Raw genomic sequence first — 25,962 nt, 5'->3', positions numbered from 1 at the left:
AGCATGGTAGATTTCTGAATCTGGCAATAGCTCCAGACAGACAGACATGGCAGAGACCCCGGCCGCATGGTCTCATGTCCTTTTAAGCCCCGGGGACAGGGGGAGGGGAGGGACAGGTGAGGGCCAACCAGGTGGGAGCAGGGGAAGGCTCAGGGGATGTGGACGCTAGGACAAACCAATGAGCCCAGGCCTGGGGGGCATCTGCCAATCACACGACGCCTTGCTGGAAGGTGCCAGGCAGGAGGGCAAAGGGGGAGGGGGAAAGGTTGGCATACTTGAGGGGGATGGGATAGGTGAGACAGGAAATGGCGACACACTGCAACAATGAACCTTTTTGACCATTTGCAGTCCATCCACTCCCAGCTCTCTTAGTTGTGAAGGTTAACCGGAAAACTACAGGTAGAATCAGGCTTTGGTATTGATGGATGGCTCAAATCTTTAGGCCTGGGATCATGGTTACGCTCTATTGTTAAGGCTGGCATTATAGTAGGCATTATAGCTTTGTTGGTAGTATTAGTTTTGCCTTGCTTTTACATATGCTTACAAAATATGGTGCAAAGGATGATATCTGCTGCATTTAATCAAACATTGCTTGTGCAAAAAGAAAACAGGGGAATTGTGGAAGAATGTCTACGTGACAGCGGCCACGTTCTGGACCAAGAATTGGGAGGATGCAGCTAACCTGGGTCCCTGCACCTGCAAAACACTGTGTCCTTCAGCATAGCTGTGGTACAATAACAAGTAGTGAGAGAGACATGAGAAAAGAAAGATATAACTCCTAAGGTATGAGGAAGAGCTGATATTGTAGTATAGACAATAGATTGCTTAGCTTGCAGAATATGTATGAGCTTATTACTTGTTGTGCATAAAAGTCTGATGCTCTCTTCAATAAAGGAAGCTTGCTAAACACTCATATTGAGCGTCCAAGTTTCCCTCACCGCGACACTTTTACAAATAAACTTTAGGTTTGCTGATAAATTAAATTAGACATTGAAAGATGAAAGAAATAATGGGGAAGAAAAACCCCTAAATTCCGTAAGAATTAAAAAATAAAAGGGAGGGTTACACATTCAAGGGAAATCTTCAGTATCAGGCATATCGGGAAGTCTGTACCTCTCAAGTACCTCAGCCAATGGGGAAAGAGAGAAGAGAAATGCATCTGGGAAATCAGGATAAAAAGGGAGGCTGTGTCCTCCAAAAATTTGAGAGATCCCAGGGGAATGCCCCATGGCTTCTCCCTTTATTTGAATAAAATAAAAGGACTCCTCTGTCTCCTTTTTGGACATAAACCTCTGATGTTTGTGGATTAATTTTCTTGACACAATGAGCTGGGTAATAACAATTTTCTAACCAATTAGAATTAAACACAATGCTTTTAGAAAACCATATAAATATGAGCTGAGAAGAATAAAGATGGGCTATTGCTGCATGAAAAAGGTGTCTTCATCTCAACTGTGACACTAGAACGTCTGTAATACATTGATGACATTATCATGTGCAGCAACACAGCAGAGGAAGTTTTTGAGAAAGGGAGAAAAATAATCAGAATTCTTTTAAAAGCTAGTTTTTGCAAAAAACAAAGCAAGGTCAAAGGACCTGTACAGGACATCCAGTTTTTGACCATAAACCCTCTCTATCAAGTGACCTGGAAGAAAACTTACTTTTAATGGGATCTGGACCCTGAGGAGCAAGAAGCCTTTGAGCAAATTAAACAGGAGAGAGTTTGTGTGGAAGCACTTGGGCCAGTCTGGACAGGGCAAGATGTGTAAAACATGCTTTATGCCACAGCTAGGGACCATGCCCCCATCTGAAGCCTCTGGCAGAAAGCGCCTCAAGAGGCTTGAGGTCAACCTCTAGGGCTTTGGATCTGGGGATATAGATCAGAAGCCTGTGTATTGGGTCAGGCTGAGCTGGAGTTCATTTTCCTATAGCAGTCCTCACAGTTTCCTTGCATATAAGCAAAGAGAAAAAGAAAAAGCTTTATTCTCTACTTCCCATCAGATAGCGCTGGGAAGCGGGCTTGAGCACGTGTAGCTGTTGCTCTGGAAGGCAAACATAAATAACAAATACCCTCCCTTCCTCCTCCTTTCCTTACCTTTTCTATCCGAGCTGATGTCATATGGTATTGAATAACCTTTTGGCCTGTTTGGGTCAGCTGGCCTAGTTGTGTCCCCTCCCAGGATCTTGCCTACTCACAGCTGTTGGGGGTTGGGTTTTGTAGGGGGATAGAATATAAGAAAATAAAGGTAGTATAGAAAGTAATCTTACCCCTAAAGAGTTGCAGCTGGGCTAATTGTTAAAGATTAGGAGCAGGCCTGACTTTAACAGGCCACAGCTGTAGCCAATAAGAAGAGTGTTATAAAATAGTGGATTGGTTGGTTGAGGGGGAACTGGAGTCAATTGGCTATTGTGAGAAGAAGGAAGAGTGAGTGCTTAGAGGAACTGCCTATGAGAAACATCAAGGAGGTATGAAACTTTTGCACTAAGGAGACAACAATATGGAACTTTTGCAATGTAATGACAACAGGGTTTTCTTTTCTGTTCATGAGTTGCTGATGGGAGCTGATTGCTGGCCACTTGGAACAAGGGGGGACCTCTGGTTTTTTGAGAGTTTTCCCTGGGGGAAGGGTCTGGGTACAGCTGCTGGCCCTCTCTGTTTCAGAGAAGGATGGTAGGAGCTACTGCTCTTGGGGAAGGGAGTTCTACTGCTGCTAGAGCCCAGCCCAGAGCTGCTTCTTCTGCCGTGGGGTGAGCCTCAGCTTGTGGGAGCAGCCACTGAACTGGGACCTTATTAACACCTACTTCACTAAAAGAGAGACTTATCACCCTCTGCCCGGGTGCCTGGGATCCTGAGCTTGGTTCTCCCTTCCCTCACTCCCTGCCTGCCAAGACATCCTGCTGGCCCAGCTTACTGCTTTCCGAGAGTCCTGCTGGGGTACTGGAGCTGGCTGCCCCAGGGGTTAGTGAAGCTAAGCCTCTCTTCCACCCCTTCCCATCTTAGGACAAAGTTGCCATTGCCACATGCTCTGGAGTGTCTCCTGCAGCCACGTGGGCATCACTGCACCTGCCCTGCCCACTGGGTGCCTGCCAGCGCCCCTGCTGGCTGTGACCATAACTACACCAAAGGGGAAAGTGCCGCAGCTGAAAGGCTGTTATTAGGTTCCTGGTTCTGTTTGTTGTTAATGCCGTAGTTGTTGTTGTTTGTTTGCTTTATTATACACACCAGTAAAGAACTGTTATTCCTATCCCCATATCTTTGCCTAAGAGCCCCTTAATTTCACGATTCTAATAATTCAGAGGGAGGGGGTTGACATTCTCCATTCCATGGGAGTCTTTTTCTGCCTTCCCTAGCAGACACCTGTCTTGTAAACCAAGACACCACCAGCCTACTCGTGGGGGATGTAATGTTGAGACAGTGCTGATGCTGTGCCAGTGCTGCTCAGCAGTAGCCAAAACACTGGTGTGTTCTCAACACCTTTCCAGCTCCCAATGTAAAGCACAGCACTGTGCGGGCTGGTATGGGGAAATGAAGTCCAGCTCAGACAGACCCAATACACTGACCTTACCTTGGGTGCTACTTCTGGGAGTCCATTAATAATCATGCCCAGTCTGTGGGAAGAACAGGGGAGGATGATTTTTTTCCCAGCTTTTCACCCCCCCCTTTCTCCTTCATGCCTGTTTTAACAGCTTTTGAGAATTTTGAACTTTGAATTCCCTTTGTATGTTAAGGAAAACATGTTCTTGAAGCTATGTCTGCCCGGTTTCCGCAATGCAGTTGTCCCTAACGAGTGTGCTTGAGATTGCTCAAAAAATCACCAGCAAGGGTATGAGGAAAAGTCAGATTTTATACTAAACTACAAAGCACAACAGATTGGTTGGCAAGATTCACTCTACTTACAAAGGGCAAATAAGGCGCAACAGGGAAAACAAGCAACAACAAAACCAAACAAAATCCAGGCAAACAAAATAATTGAAACTACCTAGCTGTGGGGGTGTGTGTTTTTATGTGTGTGTAAAGACAGTGTAAACAAGGTAGAAAAGGAATGAGGCCTAAAGCTTAACAAAACTTAAACTTAACAGTACTTCAACTTATGCCTTTGAAGCGCGGAATAGAACTCTCCAACTAGTTAAAGTTAGAAAGTGGTATGTTTATTACAGCGTAGAGCACACAGAGAGTAATCTCCCAAAGGCATGTGTGAATCAAAAAAGCCTCAGTTCCCTTATTTATCCAAAAAAGTCTTACATATTCATATAATGACCCAGAATGCCTAATACATATTTATTACCTACCCCCGCTTCGTATGAATATATATTATAATTGAATTCAAAGTTCCTTCACGCTTGCGTAGTCCTTCACTTCAAATGGGTCAGTGGTCTTCTGAGATCAAAGTGACCTTTTACTTTTGCCTTGTTGGCAGGCTTTCGGACCCCTTGGCTATAGCTCAAGTTTCAGGGCCCAGGTGCAGGTCACAGTTTCTTCATTTTTACAATAGCTCCACATCTCATCCTGCTTCTTTAAACACAATAAAAACAGGCAGGTGATATATTACCCTAGCCTTAACCACTTTATCTGCTAATAATTAACTATCCCTTATTATTTCTACTCTTCTTGCTATACTCTTAATTGTTTCTATCCCCTTAACTAAATCTAGCTAAACTTTTAACTCTCAGTTTCTTTAAATCCTTGATTCACCTTAATTTATGTCTTAACCTTAACAATCTAACAGAGGAATAACACTTAACAGCATTTAGCCTAAATTATAACTTAACTTCCAGATTTGCTATAGCATATGCACAAAGGGTATGCATGCAGACAAATAATCAGTGCAAGATAAAGTACCTGTGGAAAAATTTCCCTCAGAGGTCAGTGAAAATACTCACTTCAGATGCTTTTGCATCTCCCAATGGGCAAAGGATTGACCTTTGAGGAGTGAGGATATTGGCCCAGGACACATTGTGTTTCAGCAATCCTCCAGCTGTAGCAAACCTGAGGGTTTGCTGGCTCTCACAAGCATCCCACTCAGAGGGAGATTGCTGGTCAGAGGCCCACTGTGGTCCAGGAGAGCTCAATGGGCCCCATTTTGGACTGCTGTTTATAGGGTCGCAAGAGAGTGAGCTTTAGTCATAACAATGTTTCATCCAGGCCACAGTTTGGGTCGGCACTTTCTTTGAAAGTGAGAGAACAAGAATGTTATGCCATTCAGGCCAGAGAAATATTTTCCAAAGCTGGTCATGAGGAGAACAGAAGCTTGTTAGGAGTTCCTGAGAGCAGTGTTTTTTGATAAGCTCAGAAAGAGCTGAGCCCAGATGGTGTTTTCAAGGATGAGGCCTATAAAGCATTTTCTCAGATCACTCTGCAGCCTGGAAAGGAGTTAAGGGGGAATGCATGACCACAGTAATCCATACCATGTTTAGAGTCAGGACAGAGATTTTTGGGAAAGTCATTCAGGCATCTGCCCCAAAGCTTGATAGTCACAAGTGGCATGGAAGGTGAGAGAAAATGAGCCAGTTTTTGAAGAAATTCTCTGCTTCAATGGTTTGGAAGTTCACCCCTGAACAATGACAGGACCCTGATAAAGTGACAGAATATTTACAATTATTACAATGTATTGTGCCCTGGCTCCTATTTATAGGAGACTGCTCATCACTAGAAAGCACCCTCAGGGGAAGGAGGAGGAAAACAGACCAACAGGCACCATGACCACTCAAACTGCAGCTGAACCAGAGGAACAACCTGTGATGGCAGCAGTCACCCCTATACAGTAGAAGAAATCCAAGACCAAATCAGCTCAATTAGTGAGGAATGAAGAGGAAGCAGGGCCCTCAGAACAGGAGGAGGCAGGGTCAGAGATAATCACCCAATCCCTATCCCCAGGTGAGCTATGTGACAGGTGAAAAGATGATCCAGATGGGTGTTGGCAATGGAGAGAGATGGGGAGACTGACTCGGTGATCAGAATCCAATTTTATTGTGGGATACAAACGCTTATATACTATTTCAGGGAGACGAGTAACGTGTACTACAATGATTAGGTTAAAATCACATACACAAACTTATGCATATAACAATATCTCTTGCTTGCAGAGTTTAATGGGATTTTCTTTTTCCGGTAAACCCATTTGATTTAATCTTCTTGCAATCTAGATCTAATTTTGAAAGTTCCGTTTGCTTTTGCCAAAGCATCCTGTTATCAAATCTCTTATGTTAACCAGGTCCAAAGTCCATCATCTGTCTCGTGTCCCCCAACATTCCAACAGATGGGTCCCTACTGAACTGGCTGCTCCAAGACTGGGATATTGCGGCCCATGATATGAAACTAGATGGTAGTGAAGCCAAGCAACTGGGATCTCTGTCCCAGGATGTGGGTATTGACAAAGGGATTGATAAGAAGATAAAAACTCTCAGCTTATCAAGGCAAATTCTGTCAAGTGTGAGAGAAGGGTATTTCCTCAAAGATGATCTAATAGTGCTCCCAAGCAGGGGGAACACCACAAAGAAAGGTATCCAGTACCTGAGATAATTAGCTGGGCTGGAGGTACTCTATAAGGATCTAAAGGAGCAGTCCCCTATAGATTCAGATGAGGTCCAGTATACACAAACCATGTAGCCAAAGTTCCTAGAGAGCATGCCATTACAATACGCCAACTCATTGGCATTGATGTCATGGAAAGAAGGAGAACAAACAGTGCTTCAGGTGACTACCTGACTCCAGCCTTATGAAGATCATCTTTTTTTCTGCTTGCCAACCTGCTCCTCAACTGTCCAGGACTGCAGACAAATTTGAAAGACTCAAGCAAGTTGAAGATGAAATGTCCCATGCCCCACCAGTAGAGATCAGACTCTCTGCTGTTGGGACCAAGCACCCCCCTGCTCAAGAGAGGGTACAAACCATGAGGTAACCTGTAATTTTACCTTCATGACCACAGAGAGGACATGAAGTAGTGGGATGGAAAACCCACCTCTGCCCTAGCAGCAGATATGTGAATTGAAAGGAAAGACAACTGCTGAAGGAAGTTCTTCAAGAATAAATGCCACTCCAGTTTCCAGTGGGCAAGTCCTCAGACAGAATAGGAGGGCTGATGTTACATCTGATCCTCTTGAAGGGACCTCCAGGTCTTATTTACAAGTAAGTGAGCAGTGAGCACTATGACCAGGACTAGAAGTACCCTGCCTCCAGCCAGGTAGAGGAAAGGGACAATCTGATCTATTGGACTGTGTGGATTGGTGTAGGAATGTGCCCCCTGTTGATGGAGTGACAAAATTATCATTTGTCTCCTAAAAAAGGAAAAAAGCCCAGAAGTTTCTCTCCTCAATTAGGTAAAAAGACACCTCATAGGACCTTGGGGACTTCACCTCAAACTTAAGGATAGCCAATTGGACAGAAGCCAAAAAGTCCCGCCTAAGCAATTTACTAGAAAAAGAAGAGAACAAAGAAACTAATCGCTTTTGTGAGGTGTTTTACCAGGAGCAAGAAACTCTTGCCCTGGCTTGGGTTTTCTCTGTAAAGAGCTTTGTTATTTTGCCTTTTATTAAAACTTTTCTGTTTCCAACACTGCCACAGAAGCCATCCTGCTGATTTTATGCCATCTGAGGTGGCTGAGCCGTCTCAGGTGTGATATAAATCTCCAAGAGCTTACAAGACCTGGCTCGAGGAGTCAGCCCTTATATCACGTGGCACCTGAACTGGTGATTTCTTATATTGAGAGACAAAGCCGGGAAATTTTTGATTGGCCCTCAATCAAAATAGGACATTTTTTCCTTGGTCTTGCATTTTTGGGCAGCAGGCCTGTGATTGGGTTTTTGTGGCGCCAAAGAAAAAAAACCCAGGTAAAAGAGGATCTGAGGCCGTGAGAGGAGGTCACAGATCAAAGCCCGAGCCAGTGAGAAGGGGCTGAAACCGGGATGGGGCTGGAGAACGTGCTGCAAAGTCCTAAGGACCTCTTCAGAGAGCTATGATTGGCTAAGCCAAGGTGGAGACACTGCTGTGTTTCCAGACCCAGGGGAGATAGACCAAGGATGACAGCTTCTCTGAAAACTATCATTGGTGAGTGTTATAAATGATCAATCATGAGCCAAATTATCAAAAATTTTAAAAGATTTATTAATCTATCTGCGCAACCAAATTTCGGTCTCCGAAACCACCACAGCCAAAGAGACAGCGTCGAGCCCGGGATCGGCGCTGGGTGAACCTGGACCCAACCCCTAGAGTATCAGAGTCTCCCCTGTTCACGAATGCTGCTTCTTGCGGCGAGGTTTTATACAGTTTATTGTGCCCGAGGCAAAGATGTCCAAATTTCTTTTGTAACTCTTCACATTCATCGCTGTTCTTTTCAATGTGCAGAGCTGGACAAAGGTCGGTTCCAGGTGTGCAGTCAGTGTTGATGGGCTCCGGGCAAGCTGTGTATTCAGATGTATAAGTTTGGTGCCTCTGACTATCTTGATTGATGCAATGGGCAAGGCGATAACTGCTCTTAGGTGGTTCCCGAGGACTCGAGATACCGGTGATCATCACCCTGGAAGCTTCTATTCTTACGTTAAAGCGTCAATCGTTATCTTAGCTTGTGTCCATCTCAGCTTGTGTCCGGGAATTTGTTGTAATCTGAATAGACAGCTGCTCTCCGGCCGAGTTGGTCAGAGACACATGTTTGGATTTTTACAATCTTTTATACCATACACTAATAGCATGAATTATCCCTACCATATATTACAGTGAGTAAGAAATGGGAAACAAGCTGTCTTTAGCTGAGCAGGATCTTTATTTTTATTTGAACTATAAATTAGAAATTCAAGATGTAAAGTTTGAGAAGAAACAGCTTAAAAAACTCGTCAGATGGGTTTTCACAGAATTCCCAACCCTAAATACATCTGAGATGCTTACACTAGAGTTCTGGGATGCTGTGGGACTTAGATTATACAGTATGGAAAAAAATAAGAAGTCCAGCCTAAAGCTGCGTCCAATATTCCGGACAGTATTACAATTTGTGACCTTGCAGAGTGAAAAGCAAGCTGGAGACAGCCACAGAACACCACAGAGCAGAGAGAGAGCAGACCGAAGGCTGCAGCAGAAGGAAAGGAGAGGAGGCAGAATTTCTGAGACCCCAACCCTGTCCCTGACCCACCCTGAAGCACCCCGACCCCAGGAGGGCAGACGGGAGTCAGCATGGCCAGCTGCTTCCCGTCCCGTTCCTCCTCCGCCTCTGAAGGGAGGGAAACAGACTCGTCCTGGCCAGACCAGTCTGTAACCCACGTCTCCTAAACCACCTACCCCAAAGAATTCCCCTCGGTTTCCTTTCAAAAGTAACCTCAGATGCACTAAATCGGTGAATTTTGGCAGTACAATTAAAAAAAGCCAAGCTGAATCCATGCTCTGTGAGTACAATAACACGCGTGGCCGGCATCGTGTTTCAGAACTACTAAGCTCTGCCCTTCGTGGATATGTTCCATCCTCCTCAGGCTCCCAGGATTCCCTTTCCGATTCGTCCCTAAGCTCCTGCCCATCAGATGCCGGACACTCCCCTTTTGTGGGCAGAGCCCAGTCGGTCTCCCTGCCCATAATCCCCGCCCACACCCAGGGACAGCACGCCCCCATTCTGCCTACCGTGAGAACCGGATGTGACCTCCAGGAAGTGACACCATCCAAAATGGCGGCGCCCAGTTCAGGAGAATCTCCGATCTAAAACAAGAGATATTCCCGCACCCCTCAGGGCAGCCCCCCAAAATCTGAGGATAAGTTTTATACACCAGGAGGCACAGATACCTGGCAAAGGATAAGAAAGGATGCAGTCCAGGAAGAAGAATGGGAAATTACATTGAAGTTAAAAGTCTTTCCAGTCCGATATAATGTCGGTGGGGGGGAGGGAGGCCCTCAGTGGGAACAGATAAGCTTTGCAGAAATAAAAGAAATATGCAAAGCATCTCATTCATATGGAAGAGAATCAGCATATTTCATAGGTCTACTACAAGCCACCTTTTCAGCAAATGCATTTATTCCTCATGATCTAAGGCAGCTTTGTACGTCTTTGCTGTCTCCAACAGAGTATTCTCTGTGGGACCTGGCATGGAAACGTTTACTAAATGACCTTTTAAGAGGTTATGCAAGAACTCCAGCCACTGCAAACATATCTATAGATTAGCTTGTGGGGGCAGGAGCCTACACAGATCCACAAAGACAGGCAAGGACACTCAATAGACAAATCCTTTAGGATGTTAAGGAAGCAGCAAAGACTGCCTTGTTCCAGGTGCCTGATGGGAATAAACCAGAACTAGACTTCACAAGAATTAAACAAGGGATGGATGAGCCATACATTAAGTTTTTGGACCGTTTAAAATTGGCATTGGATAAGCAAATTCCCATAGACTGTGCCAGACAAGAGTTATTAAAATGGCTTGCAATTTCTAATGCACATCCAAGCTGCAAAAAAATATTACGTGCATTGCCACAAGACCCCAAGCCCACCCTAAGACAGCTAGTGGATGCTCGCAACCACCTGGGTACCCCTGAGCACGTAGCAGCCATGCAGGCAGAGGTGCTAGCTAATGCCATCACAACAGCACAGGAAAACACCCTAAAGCAAAAGGAAAAAGCTGTAGAAATTCAAACACAAATCCTAGCAGAGGCTCTAACAGCATTTAAAGGGGCAATTGAAAACCAACAGATGCCAAAGGATACATGCTATTCCTGTGGTCAAAGAGGGCATTTTAAAAGAGAATGTCCTAAACTATGAAGGAGGCCACCTCCAAAAAACAGTGGATACAGAAGTCTTTGTCAAAATAGTAACAATTTTCATGTTGGGACCCAGGACATTCCTCTGGCTGCCCTGGGTGATTTGAGACCCTGGCAAGGGGCTCAGAGACCTTGGCACGGAGTCAAAAACACCCGTGCCTATGATTTTAGTCCATGGAAAAAATTACCAACTTTGTGTGAAGATTTACAAGCCACAAGAATTTGAGTAGAATGATAGTTAATTTGTCACAGGGTGAAAAAGTAGAATTTTGGGGTTTTAGAATGGGGGTTCAAGAGGCAAGATGGAGGAATCTGGGCATGTCCTGTCCTTCTCCTTCTTCTTCTCCTCCATATTCTGCTGGGATGGTGACACTTTTTGATTGGTTTAGAGTAGAGACAGACTGTCTAACATAGGTGATAGGTTTTGGAAAATTATTGTAAATAAAGTACGCGTAGTTCATAGTATAAAAAGTTAACACCACCCCAAGGGCAGGCACTGTGCCACAACCTGACATGCTGGACAGATCTCAGCAGGTCAGAGAAAGAATGTAATAGATAAGAAAAAATAACCTTGAAAAGAAGAACCGACGAATCTCAACTTATTCTTCGGCTGCACGGCTGGGAAAAAAAAAGACTTTCTAATACCATGGGGGTCATCTCAACCACATAAACCCAAGATTTTTGCCCAGCACAGGGTTGTCCATGCCATCTTCTGGGAAACTTGCAGCTGAGCACAGCTCAGTGGCATGCAATGATACAAGAACCACTGTACCAAAGGCCAGAGACCACCACAGGCCACCAAGCACAGAACTGCAGCAGATCTTTGCAGGACTACCGAGCACAATGTCCCCAGGTACCAGATTGGAGCTGTCTACTGCCCAACCAGTAATGCTAACAAATGCCATTGCTCACACAATATCCACAGGACAGCTGGCCCCTGAACCACAACCACGTCATTTCTTGATAGTGGGAGTTAACAGATCTCATGCAGAAGGTTTCTATATCATTCCAACTGTGTTATCTGTCACCTGTTCACAGGAAATCACTGTATTAGCTTTATGTCCAGACCCTCCATGTTTCCTGCTTAAAGGACTAACCATAGCACAAGCTTTTTTCCTACCAGAGTCACAGAGCAACACATCCCTCATTGCTTGGACCAGGCACATCAGCTGCGGGCGGCCTCAACTCACCTGTGTTCTGAAGCACTTCAGGAAAGCCATCACTCTCACTGGCCTGATAGATACTGGAGCTGACGTCACTCTGATATCGAAATCAAAATGGCCACGGGACTGGACCATTGTACCCACGCTGGACCAACTGGCAGGTATTGGTGGTCACTGTGAAAGCTTTTGTAGCTTGCACTCTGTCACATTTGAGGGACCCGAAGGTCGTGTTGCCACCACAAAACCATTCATAGTAGGAGCAGATATAGTTCTTTGGGGAAGAGACATTCTCTTTCAATGGGGTCTGAGAATAGAAACTGATTTTTAACAAAGGCTGTTGATGGACATAACGCACTAAAACTCACTTGGACATCTAATACACCTGTCTGGGTCAGCCAATGGCCCTAACCAGAAGAGAAACTTGCTGCATTAGATCAGTTGGTACAGGAACAGTTAAACAAAGGTCACCTAACTCCAACTACCAGCCCCTGGAACACTCCAGTTTTCATAATTAAAAAGCCAAACAGTGGGAAATGGAGGTTATTGCAGGATCTCAGGAAGGTTAACAAAGTGATTCAAGAAATGGGTTCTTTACAACCAGGTTTACCTTCTCCTGTTATGATTCCAAAGGATTGGAAGTTAACTGTTATTGATTTAAAAGACTGTTTTTTCAATATTCGTTTGCATCCAGATGATGCACCAAGATTTGCCTTTTCCATCCCATCAATAAATCAGCAGGCACCTTTAAAAAAATACCATTGGCTCGTTCTTCCTCAAGGTATGCAAAAATTCTCCAAGTATATGCCAGTGGTTTGTAGCAAAAGTACTTTCCTCAGTTCGTGTACAATAACCAAATTCCCTCATCTTGCATTATATGGACAATATTTTAGTAGCAGCAAAGGACCAAGCATCAATGCAGGAAACAACAGATCAGGTCATCTCAGCAGTGGAGAAAGCAGGACTCACAGTAGCGAAGGAAAAAATACAGACACTTCCTCCCTGGAAATATTTAGGATACAGGATCACAGAACAAACTGTAACTCCACAACCACTCCAACTAAGGAAAAATCCAAAAGCACTGAATGAAGTGCAGCTGCTGGTAGGGACTCTGAACTGGCTTTGTCTACTGCTAGGCATTTCAAACCAGGACTTAGCCCCTCTGTCTGATCTATTGAAGGGAGACACAGCTTTAAACTCACCATGAGAATTCAACAAAGAAGCCCAAAATGCTTTAGATAAAGTGATGCGAGCCATCCAATCACGCCAGGCTCATCAATATAATCCTAACTTGGTTTTTTTGTTTGCAGTTTTAGGGGAGAGTCCACAGCTTCATGGTCTAATATTCCAGTGGGATCTAGAGAAGAAGGACCACCTGATAATCTTAGAGTGGGTTTTCCTATTTTGTTAGCTGGGTAAAACTATAACAACTTGCCCTGAAATTATATCACAATTGATTATAAAGGCTACATCCCAAATGTTTTCCCTTTCAGGAAAGGATTTTGCAGAAATCTTTCTGCCTGTCACATGCATCTATTTGGAATGGTTAATTCAAAATTCAGAGGTTATGCAATTTGCCTTAGAAAATTTTACAGGAAAAATTTCAGTCAATTGTCCCAAGCATGAGCTACTAAATTAATCTTTAAAATTAATTCATAAGCACTTAAGAAGTCATGCACCCCTAGATGCAATCACATTTTTTACAGATGATTCAGGGAAGTCCAAAAAAATCTGTGATTGCTTGGCAAAATCCAGAGACAAAAAAAAATGGGAATCAGATATTGAAGAAGTAGATGGTTCTTCATGAATAATAGAGTTAACAGCAGTCATACGGGTCTTTTCAAAATTCACGTTTCCTTTTAATTTAGTAACGGATTCATTCTATGTTGCAGGTGTAGTGGAGAGAGCAGAAGAATCTTTGCTAAAAGAGGTTTCCAATGACCAACTATACAGTTTGCTCAAAAAATTAATCTTCCTTCTTTCTATTCGACAGGAACCTTACTTCGTAATGCACATTCGTTCACATTCTTCACTTCCAGGTTTCTTAGCAGAAGGCAATGCCATGGCTGATTTGTTAGCCATGCCAGTCCAGAATACACTTCCCAATGTTATCAAACAAGCCAGAATGAGCCATGCTTTCTATCATCAAAATGCACCTGCTCTAGTAAGAATATTTAACATCTCTCAGAATCAGGCAAAAGCAATTGTTCAATCATGTCCAGATTGCCAAAAATTAACCATACCAGCAACAGCAGCAGGGATTAATCCTCGAGGCTTAAATAGCCTGCAGATATGGCAAACTGACATAACTCAATATCAGTCATTTGCACGGTTCAAACATATACACGTATCAATAGACACATTCTCAGGAGCAATTTTTGCTTCTGCACATCAAGGAGAAAAGAGTAGAGATGTAATTAAACATTTCTTACAAGCATTTACATCCTTAGGCATTCCTCAAGAAGTCAAATGGACAATAGACCAGCCTACGTTTCTAACAAACTGCAGGAGTTTTTCAAAATCTGGGGTATCAAACACACCACAGGTATTCCACATTCTTCCACAGGTCAATCTATTGTAGAAAGAGCACACAGATCACTGAAAATGATCCTTGAAAGGCAAAAGGGAGGGACAGAAGTGCTGTCTACCATAGAGAGGCTGAATAAAGCTATATATGTTTTTAATTTCTTAAATAATTCTTTTATGGAGCAGGTACCACAAATTTTCAGACATTTCTGCAATACCAGTCAAGCAAAGCTCAAGGAAAGGCCACCAGTCTTCATCAAGGATCCAGAGACAGGATAAATTTCAGGACCCCATCCTCTTGTGACATGGGGGAGGGGGTTTACGTGCATTTCTACAAATGCAGGTCTTTGATGGGTCCCTGCAAAGAATGTCAAGTCACAGGCACAGCCGATCCAAGAGCAGCAGAAGATGTCAGAAGAAGAATGCACAAACAACTGAGCAACAGCTGGAAGCAGAGACCGTGTTTTCTAGGTTTGCACTAGTTAAAATTGTTTTAAAAAGTTTTGCACTGAAAAAGTTCTGTAAGTTATTGTTGTTTTGTCAAAAAGTTATTAATCTACCACCAAAAATGCTTTAAAGTTCTATATGTTCAAATAATATATAGCCAGAAAATTGAGGTTTGCCTGGGAAAACACTTCACCAAAGTTAAGATAGAAGAATAATTCACAAGCAATAAAAATTAGAACCAAATTAAACTACAAATTGTCAACAAGGGTGAGACTTCTTCAGATCATGTTCCTTTCTCCTCTTTCATTTTTAGGTATATAGAAAGGGTAAGATGGAGGAATGTGCCCCCTGTTGATGGAGTGACAAAATTATCATTTGTCTCCTAAAAAGGAAAAAAGCCCAGAAGTTTCTCTCCTCAATTAGGTAAAAAGACACCTCATAGGACCTTGGGGACTTCACCTCAAACTTAAGGATAGCCAATTGGACAGAAGCCAAAAAGTCCCACCTAAGCAATTTACTAGAAAAAGAAGAGAACAAAGAAACTAATCGCTTTTGTGAGGTGTTTTACCAGGAGCAAGAAACTCTTGCCCTGGCTTGGGTTTTCTCTGTAAAGAGCTTTGTTATTTTGCCTTTTATTAAAACTTTTCTGTTTCCAACACTGCCACAGAAGCCATCCTGCTGATTTTATGCCATCTGAGGTGGCTGAGCTGTCTCAGGTGTGATATAAATCTCCAAGAGCTTATAAGACCTGGCTTGAGGAGCCAGCCCTTATATCAGATCCGCTGGCCTGGCACATCAGATCCACAAGAATACAAGGCTTTATTTGGCACTGGCACACAATGTTCCCTGATGCCATCAAGATATGTATTGGCCTAACCCAGGACAGGGCAGAAGCCATCTCTGTTTCTGGGGTGACAGGGGAATCCCAACAGCTGACTGTACTAGAAGCTGAAGTGAGCCTGACTGGCAGCAAATGATAAAAACACCCCATTGTAACTGGCTCATAGACCCCGTGTATCCTTGGCATAGATTACCTCAGGAGAGGGTATTTCAAGGATCCAAACGGGCATCTCTGGGCTTTTGGGATAGCAGCTGTGGAGACAGAGGAAATTAGACAGCTGAATACCTTGCCTGGTCTCTCAGAGGGCTTTTCTGCTGTGGGACTGCTGAGGATTGAAGAACAACAGGTACTGAATGCTGCCACAACATTGCACCGTTGACAATACCACACCAACCAGGACTCCATGACCCTAATCAATGAGATTATTTGTGAACCGAAGAGCCAGGGAGTGACCAGCAAGACTCACTCACCCTTTAATAGTCCTATATGGCCAGTGCTAAATCCAATGGAGAGTGAAGATTGGCAGTGGACTACCGTGGTCTGAACAAAGTCACACAAAAACTGAGTGCTGCTGTGCCAGACACGCTGGAACTTCAGCATGAATTGGAGTACAAGGCAGCAAAGTAGTAACACCATTGACATTGCTAATGTGTTTTTCTCCATCCATTTAGCAGCAGAGTGCAGGCCAGTTTGCTTTTACCAGGAGGAGTGTGCAGTACACCTGGAACCAACTTCCCCAGGAGTGGAAACACATCCCCACCATTTGCCATGGACTAATCTAGACTGTACTGGAAAAGGGTAAGGCTCCAGAACACTTGGCATACATTGATGCCATCATCGTAGAGGGGAACACATCAGAGGAAGTTTTTGAGAAAGGGGAGAAGATAATCCAGATCCTCCTGAAGTTCGGTTTTGCCATAAAACAAAGTAAGGTAAGATGGCAAGATGGACATAATCAGATTCCAATGGACGTGATCAACAAAATAGCAGCTGTGTCCCCATTGACCAACAAGAAGGAAACACAGGCTTTCCTTGTCCTTTTGAGTTTTTGGAGGATACATATTCCAGAGTACAGTCAGACTGTAAGCCCTCTCTATCATGTGACATGGAAAAAGAATGATTTCAAGTGAGGTCCTGAACAAAAACAAGTTTTGGAACAAATTAAACAGGAGATTGTTCATGCAGTAGCCCTTGGGCCAGTCAGGACAGGACAAGATGTGAAAAATGTGCTCTACACTGCAGTTGGGGAGAATTGTCCTTCCTGGAGCCTCTGGGAAAAAGTACCTGGGGACACTCAAGGACAACCCCTGGGGTTATGGAGTTGGGGATACAAAGGATCCGAGGCCTGTTACACGCCAACTGAAAAAGAGATACTGCCATCTTATGAAGGGGTTTGAGCTGCTTCAGAAATGACTGGCACCAAAGCACAACTCCTCCTGGAGGATGGCCAGTGCTGGACTGGATGTTCAAAAGGGGAAGACCCTTCTGTACATCATGCCACTGATGCCACGTGGAGCGAGTTCCTTTGATCACACAGGCAACTTGAATAGGAAGCTCCAATTGTCCAGGGATCTTGGAAGTCATCACAAACTGTCCTGAAGGTGAAAATTTTTGATTATCATCAGAAGAGGAGGAGGAAAAGGTGATGTGTTGAGGAGGCCCTGCCATATTGAAAATTGAAAGTGATATGCTCTCTTCACTGATGGTTTCTGCCATATTGTAGGGACAAACAGAAAATGGAAAGCTGCTGTAGAGAGCTTTTTGGATAATTGGTTAGCTGAGAAAGGACATTTCGATGTGATATCGATGGATAAGGATAGGGGAAACAAGCTGGGAACTATGTAACCGGTGTCCAATCACTGACAAAGGTCATAGTGACCTTCGCTGAAACGGGAAGACGGGGGAGAAAATCGCTTGCCAGAAAATGTAGATATCTTAGGTAGAGAAGCTAGAAGAATGCAAACATAGAAGCAAAATAATTATTAGAAGATAGAAGTAGGTGTGGTTGATCTAAGTGTGCTTTAACCAATAATGAGCTCAGCTTTTGCAATATGTATAAGCTTCATTAAGACTAATATAAATATGTGTGAGTTTTCAATAAACTTTGGGATTTGCCATTCACGCATATGGTGTGTTGCAATTCCTCCGCCGTTCACGACAAGCTGCTGTATGGAGTTCTACCCAACGAGTCACAGAAGCTATTGAGGGTCAAGGTGGATCAAATCAGATTGCAGACCTGAAAGCCCTCCAGCTGGCTTTAAATATCACTGAACAAGAGAAATGGCAAGTGTTCTAACTCTACACTGACTCATGGATGGTAGCAAATGCTCTGTGGGGGTGGCTATACCAATGGAAGAAGGCCAGTTGGCAGCAGAGAGGGAAACCCATCTGGGCTGCTGAATTGTGGAAAGACATCGCTGCCCAGGGTAGAGAAGTTGGCTGTAAAAGTACATCATGTAGATGCACAGGTACCCAAGAGTCAGGCTACTAAAGAACATGGTAACAGTAGACAGGTGGATTGGGCTGCCAAGATTAAAGTGTCATAAAGTCCCCCCTGCCCCAGAGCAGGCTTTGCCCCTGACCAAGGCAGTCCTATCCGGATAGCTCAGTCCCTCTTGGAGACAGACTGTCCAAATACCCAGGCCGCTCGAAGCCGCGGCTACCTTTGGCAAGCTTAGCGGATTTCAGCTCTTTAGTGATTATCAGGTGTCTTAGGATTTTCAGCTCTTGTTTGCTAAGGCGCCAGTGGGCTAGGGGGAGAAGCAGACGAGAGAGAGGAGAAGGAGAGGTCCTGGTGGTTCCACAGCGATAGTTTTATTGAGGGGTCTGTGAAGGGTTCTAGTGACGGCTCTTCTTCTCCCGAATGGGCTAAAACAACCCCTTTTTATAGGGTACAGAGGGATCCAAACTTGTCCAATAGTAAGGGTTAGGGGAAAGTGACCTATGGGGTTACAGAGATAAGCTATGGTTCGAGAGGCAGAAGACAGGAGCTTATTTTGCTATCTCATCATGATTCAGCAATTCCTACTGTTAAATCTCAGCCCTCCATGGGGTCTTAGACAATTCTATGGGGTCTGCTACAGTGTCACAAGTGGATCTGGACTGGCAGCATAAGGATGAATTATTTCTGCCTCAGTGGGCCCATGACGCCTCAGGTCATCAGGGAAGAGATGCAACATACAGATGGGCTTGTGATCAAGGGGTAGATTTAGCCATGGACACTATCTCCCAGGTGTTCCATAACTGTGAAACATGCTGTGATCAAGCAGGCCAAGTGGGTAAAGCCCCTGTGGTATGGGGGATGATGGTTTAACTAATTGGTTAAACTTATTAAAATTGTAAAAATTCGATGCTGCACGTGCACATAGGCATATTTTGAGCACCTGAAAGCTTTCATTAAAAGACTACTCCTTATGGTATCAATTCCAATATTGTCTGGAAAGTTTTCCTTCTGATTCTACGCAACAATGGCACTCCAGAATGAACTGAGTCTGACAATGGGATTCATTTCAAAATAGCCTCATAGACACCTGGGCCAGAGAGCATAGTAGTGAGTGGGTTTATCATGTTCCCTATCATGCACCAGCCTCTGGGAAAATTGAATGGTAAAACAGACTGGGAAACACATTGAAAGCAATGGGTGGTGGGACCTTCAAACACTGGGATCCATATTTAGTGAAGGCCACCTGTTTTGTTAACACTAGACACTCTACCAATCAAGCTGGTTCTGCCCAACCAAAGCTTTCATGCATGGTAGAAGGAGATAAAGACCCTGTGGTGCATTATGAGAAATGTGTTAGGGAAGACAGTTTGCATTAGTCCTGCCTCGAGCAAAAACAAACCCATCTGTGGGACTGTTTTTTCTCAAGAACATGGGTGCACTTGGTGGGTAATGCAGAAGGACAGAGAAACACAATGTGTACCTCAAGGGGATTTGATTTTGGGTGAGAACGGTCCGTAATGTTGAATTGTATATTGGTTGCTGAATGATATTGCCAGTGTATGTCACAACTCCCATAGTCAATGAGGATGGACTGCTTCAGATACACCAATTGTGAGCTCCTGATGCAGCTTGCAACCACTTGACAGCACACCAGCCCTCCTGCCCTGAAAGACATCTAGGGCAGATGGAACCCACAGTCATGGAGTAAATGAACTCAACAGACATCTTGGAGGGACAGCCATTGACTATGGAAATGATACCTGTGCTTGTGTATATTTATATGTATATGTTGTAGAAGCAGCAGCCTGCTTGGGCTATCCTGACCTTGATTAACAGCTCTTCTTCCATGGGAAAGCTCATACCAAAGGATCAAGTCCAGCCATAAATACCTGTGCTTTGACATACAGCCCAGAAAACTGGGCCATGAATGTGTGTGGGATGAATGATGAGAGCTAGGAACATCATCTCTAGTCTTCTTGGTTTTGTGTGGTTGCTCTCTCTCTCTCCTACTGGCTGGCTGTGTAGTTGATCCTAAAACTTGTACACAGAAGAAACATAAATACTCAAGTCTATTTAATAAAGACAATCCTGCTTGATGACAAAGTGGTGGTCTGTTATTTTCAATTGCTACAAATGGTGCCCGAACAAGGGACACAAATAATGAAGGGACAAAAACAGTGAAGGGACTCTGGTAGCAACGCCACATTTGAACTGAGCTGTGTGGCAGGGGATCCCCAACCCTTGTCTCTATGCACTGAACAGGTGAGACTGTGAACGCAGAACTATGGGATACTCCATGTCCCATGAGGAGAAGCTTTATTTAGAAATTTTACATAGAATTAAAAAAAAGAGCAGGGATTTAAAACCCCAACAGTTAAGTTAGCTGCTTTATTAATATGGCTGAATAGTAATTTTAATGCATTCCCCTCCACGGTTCCTACAACGCTAAAGTGTGAGAAAAGGTGGCAGCTGAGTTGGAGATACAGGAAAAACAAGGGCTACCGATCACTGACAATATGTTAGTTACATGGAAAACTGCGTATACTGCTTTAAAAATATCGCAGCCTGCTGAGCAAGTTTGTGAGCACCCTGTCACAGATACTTTAATTTTGGAGACTCCTTCAAGTCTTAGCAATGTTCATGCACAAGTGCCCAGTGCATTGGGAGACAGGTATTCCCAGGAGCCTGGCAATCCTTTTGATCCTGACCCTATTGATCCTGAGTAAAAGCCTGATATTTATCATCCTTTTACTCCCATAAGAAATTTGGCTGCTGTGCTTCTGCTACAGCTCAAGTATTAGCTAATTCTTATGTCTCCCCCTTCACTACCCCTCTATCTGATTTACTGCTGCAATCTCATTCACCCCTGACATTTATGGAGAAATGCAGGGAAGAAGCCCTAAAAAGGGGAGATGTTTCCATGTTCCTAGCCACGCCTATTTTCCTGGGTTGTAAGATATGGTTTAGGGGTGTTTATTCTATTTCCCATCTGTTAGAGGTGGAGCAGTTATCTTCTGTTAATTAAGCAGTTTACTTTATCTCTTCCACAACCAATCCTCCTTCCAGAGAAATATCCTCTGTTAATGAGCCATTAAGTCTCACTACATAACTGATAAAATTATATCATTAATGTGCACCTCGGCCAGGTTTCGGGGTATCCCCGGCTGGCTGACACAGGTACGGATAGTACAGTCCTGTTCAGCACAGCCTGCCTGGGCTCCCAGGCAGCTCCCAGCCACAGGCAACCTTAGCAAGCAGTTCAGCTCTTAAGTGATTTCAGCTCTTAAGTGATTTCTAGCTCTTTGCTTGCTAAGTGCCTTTGGCAGACACAGGGAGAGAGAGAAGAAAGCTGTATGAGGTTCCACAGAGATATCTTTATTGAAGTCTTCTGCGAAGGTTCTCAGGGACAGTGTCTTCTGCCAAACTGGGCAAAAGTAGGGGGTTTTATAGGATACGGGAGTTTTAGAAATTGTCCAATAGTAAGGGTCAAGGCAAAAGTGACCTATAGTCTTACAGAGAGATAAGCAAGGGTCTGAAGGCAGAAGAGGGACTTCTTAGGTCTAGTCATCATGACTAGGCATTTCCTGTCTTAGGCTGATGAACACCATGGAGGCATTGCAGGCCCTACGCCTGCTACATATCATCCCATTGTGAGATGCTCTGCCCAGAAAAAAGAGCCAAACATACCTACCTAGATATTATCTGAGATTTAGAACACCAAAAGCAGCCTTTTCCCATTAGATTCCCAGAGGAAGACCAGGCCCATCTACATCACCACTAAATGTCCAGAAGAAAACTACACCCTTCTGCAAGGTCACTGCTTCAACAAAACCACATCTGTCATTCCAAAAAGACTACAACCACTATTTAGACTGCTACCAACACCCTGACCAAGAGGGTGTCAGGTCATATTCTGCCTCTGTTAGTGTTGTTTTGTATAATTGCATTTTTTTATTATTTTTATTTTCCTCCCTAATAAAGAACTGTTCTTCCTACTCCCATATGTTGTTGTTTTATTTCTAGAGTTCTATACTGTTGTTACCTGATTTCTAAAGTCTCATACTTCTTCAGTGCATTCTTATGGCTGCAGATCTTCACAGCACAGACTCTTTCTTCTGCATGTTGTTTTTTTTTTTTTTTGTTTTGTTTTGTTTTTTTTTTTTGTTTTTTTTTTTTTTCTCAGTTCAGGGCTCTTTCAAGGCTCTCCCTGACTGGCTAACCCGCCCCTTTTTATCCTAGTTATCTTCATTAGTCACAGCTGCAGCCCAATGAAGGACATCGCAGCTGCAGCCCATCAAGGACAACTGGGACCTCCCGGGGCAAAGCCTCTATACAGATATTCAAGTACAATACATGCATTTATGCATTTTGCTAGGATTCAAAGGCCACCTCTACTATACCCATATCTTTACCTGAGAACTCCTTAATTTCAAAATTATAATAATTTGTAGGGAGGAAGTTTACATTTTCCATTTCAAGATGAGACAGAGTGGAAATTATCCAGAGTAGAAATCCATTTTGATTTAGATAAAATGTACATCTTTGAATTAAGTCTGTACCTTGCAAACATAGCTGTTTGGTCTGACTGCCTGTTCTCACAAAAAAACCTGTGCTCGAAGAAACTGCTTCAGCCGAAGGACAGAGATAAGGGGGGGGGGGCCTTGAACTTTGAAACAGACAGAGACTGCAGGAGAAAGAGCAGGGTGGCCCAGGAGTTCTTTCTGAACTTTCTGATGAAAACCTAGCTGCAAGGGTAACTAGCTGCAAGTGTAAAGCGAAATCAGTAAAATGAATATGTATGAACCTATTGTGAAATTCCATGCATATGGATTAGTAAGGGAGATAAAAAAGGATCTGGAGTTCCCAGAGGTATGCATGTCTTTTAAGGGGAACATCCCACATGCGTCCAGTGTCCAGCACTGTAATAAGCATACTGACTTTACAACTTTTACAAAGTTGTGGAGTTTTTTCTTTCCGCAAATCAAAGAGAAGCTCCGGCCTTCCTGTCATAGTTTGACATGGGAGGAGTTTACGGAAGTGGTGCAAAAGCTTTGTGTGTAACTGACAGTCTGTTGAACCACTGAGAAGCTGAATATGCCTCTGTGAAAGACACATGTTAAAGATGAAAGAAACCCAGGAACTTCCTCTTTCTTTCCTGACCAGCAAGAAGGTAACATGCCCCAAGCCTGCTGGGCCTTGTCCAGGGCTAGGCCAGGCAGGCTTTACAAAAGGGCGCCGGGCCTCTCTCTGGGGAGTCCGGGGGACGCTGAGCCCCATTTTGGCCGGGCAGGCCCTAGCAGTTGCTGGGCAGGTGTCGGAACTCAGTACATCCCTCCAGGTGTCCAGAGTGTCCAGGGACCCTGTTGGGGGGCTCGGAGACCCTGGCACGCAGCCCAAAACACCTGAGGATTTGATTATGACCTGTGAAGCAAATTACCAGCTTTGTATGAGGACCTGAAAGTCACAGAAGTTTAAATAGTATAATAATAAAATTATCACAGGGTGAAAAGGTAGATTTTAGGATTTTTAGAAGGGGGGTTTTGGGAACAAGATGGAGGGACTTGGGCGTGTCTAGCCTTTCTTCTTCTTCTTCTTGGTCTCCATCTTCTGCTGTGATGCTGGCACTTTGGGATTGGTTTAGAATAGAAGTTCACTGTCTAACATAGGTGATAGGTATTGGAAAGTAATTGTAAATATGTTATACGTAGTTTGTAGTATAAAAAGACAACACCTCCTCGGGGGCGGTCAGAGTGCCTGTGGCTGCCCTGCTGAGCAGACCTCAGCTGGGCAGAAAGAAAGTTTTATAGATAAGATTTAATAAACAACTTCAAGACCGAAAACTGAAAGACTCCAGCTCGTTCTTTGGACGCGCGGGCCAGGACAAGACGTTTTGCACATCTCGGGGCTGCAATTAACAACTAAACTCTTAGATATTGGCGTCCCTTTGGGTGGGCTCCAAGAGGACACTGATAAGCCTCTTGGGAAGCAGCCAGAACAGCCCGGGAAGCAGCAGGCACTCTCAAGAACATCCAGAGAGCTTCTGCCGAAGAGACTTGTATCCAGATCAATCCGAAGCGGAACCAGAAGGCGCCCTGGATCCTCTCTCTTGTGAACTGCTGGCCAGTGACCAGGACGACCTTCGGACTGACCTGATGACTCGGATTTGGTAAGAAGGTCAAAATTAAGAACATGAGGGGTACATGCTCCCAGGAACAATTAAGGATTTTGTCAGTCTTACAGGGCGTGGCAGCCAGACACCCGGTGGAAATTTCAGAAAAAGAACTTAGAGGTCTCTTGCTATGGGTACGTTGTAATTATCCGTACTCAGAAACACGTCTGTTGTTCAAAGTAGGCTTTTAGCAGGAGATCAACAGACACCTTTATCATTCGGGCACGAGAAAAGATAAAACAGCCTTGAAATTGTTACCATCTGCACGGGTAATGCTGGAAGCAACCACAACTAATACTGGGAAGGTTGCCAGACAGCAGCAGCAGCAGCAGGTTGCTGAAACTCCCACAGGGGTGGAGGGAGGGGAGCAAAGCCAGAAGCAGAGGGCTGCTCTTGTTCCAATTGCCCCAGGGGAGACAGAAATAGCTCCCATAGAAGAGGAGCAGGAGGGAACATCATCACCTCCGATTCCCTCATCACCCCAAAAGCCCACGGGATCCCCAAAGCATCCGAGAACCCCAGATACTTCAGGGCCATCAGATTCAGACTCCGACACATCCCTCTCACTCCCGAGAGAGCTCAGGGTGGAAATTTCCCCAAGCGAATTTGAGGAGTCAGACTGTGCCCTTCTTGAGGCATGTCCTCCCAATTAGCAGAAGCCAAAAGGCGATCATAGTGCAGGGAAAACAGCGGAGTCGGCGGGAAGGGGGGCCGAAACGGGACCAGAGGGGGAAAAACCCTCTCATGGGAGGCGCGGTCCGCGGTCACACAGCAGCAACGCTGGGCAGCCGGCGATGGCAGCCTGGGGTGTCGGCGGGGCCAGCCGGCGAGGGGGCGGTGGAGGCGGTGGGAGACTTGGGAGCTGACGCGGTTTGCGCGGGCGCGGTGCCCACGGCGGCGGCAGTTTCGAGCGGCGCGATGCAAAAAACGCGAGCAAGAGGCAGGACTCGCGAGACAAGTGTGATGCGCGAGATGCAGCCACCCGGGGAGAGTTCTCAGACCGCAGCAGCTGCGTCGGGCGGGGAAAAGCCAGGCGGGACAACTGCAGAGTCCCAGCCAGCACCTGCGGGGAGATGCGGCAGGCGCGCGGTGATGACGCCATACCCGGAAGTCGGAACGCAGAGATCTGCACGGATCGCGGCACGGGCACGAGCCGAACGGGAATTGCTCGCGTCGGTTTTGGGGGCGGATACAGTGTCAGAGGAGGAGGAGGAAGATTCCGAAAGGGACCAAGCTAGGGAGGAAACATTGGAGACGGAACGGGACGGGGACAGCGATGATGTCAGTCTCGGGGAGGAAGGGGGCGTTCCCGAGATCGCGCGTGCGCGAAAAGCGGGGGCTAAGTGTGGTCGGGGGCGGGCTGTCCGCTCCCCTGTGAGGACACAGGCAGAGAAGGGGCGTGATCGGGGCTCGGTCGTGTCCCGGGGTTCCACCTCCTCTCCGGTCCCAATCCCTCTGGTCCCAACCTCTCCGCTCCCGAGGAGACAAACACGTATCCAAACTCAACAGTTAGCCCAGACAAAAATCGTACAGTCTGAGTCTCAATCAAAATCGCAAATGTTGCAGTCAGTTGCAGTGCCGGAGTCAACCAGGCTGGCGACAGCGCCACCTTGTGTTGGGATCACCACATTGCAGGAGACCGTGCCAGATCTG

Source organism: Molothrus aeneus, chromosome W (assembly GCF_037042795.1).
Source record: "Molothrus aeneus isolate 106 chromosome W, BPBGC_Maene_1.0, whole genome shotgun sequence".
Lineage (NCBI taxonomy): Eukaryota > Metazoa > Chordata > Aves > Passeriformes > Icteridae > Molothrus > Molothrus aeneus.
This window is presented reverse-complemented; position numbering follows the sequence as displayed.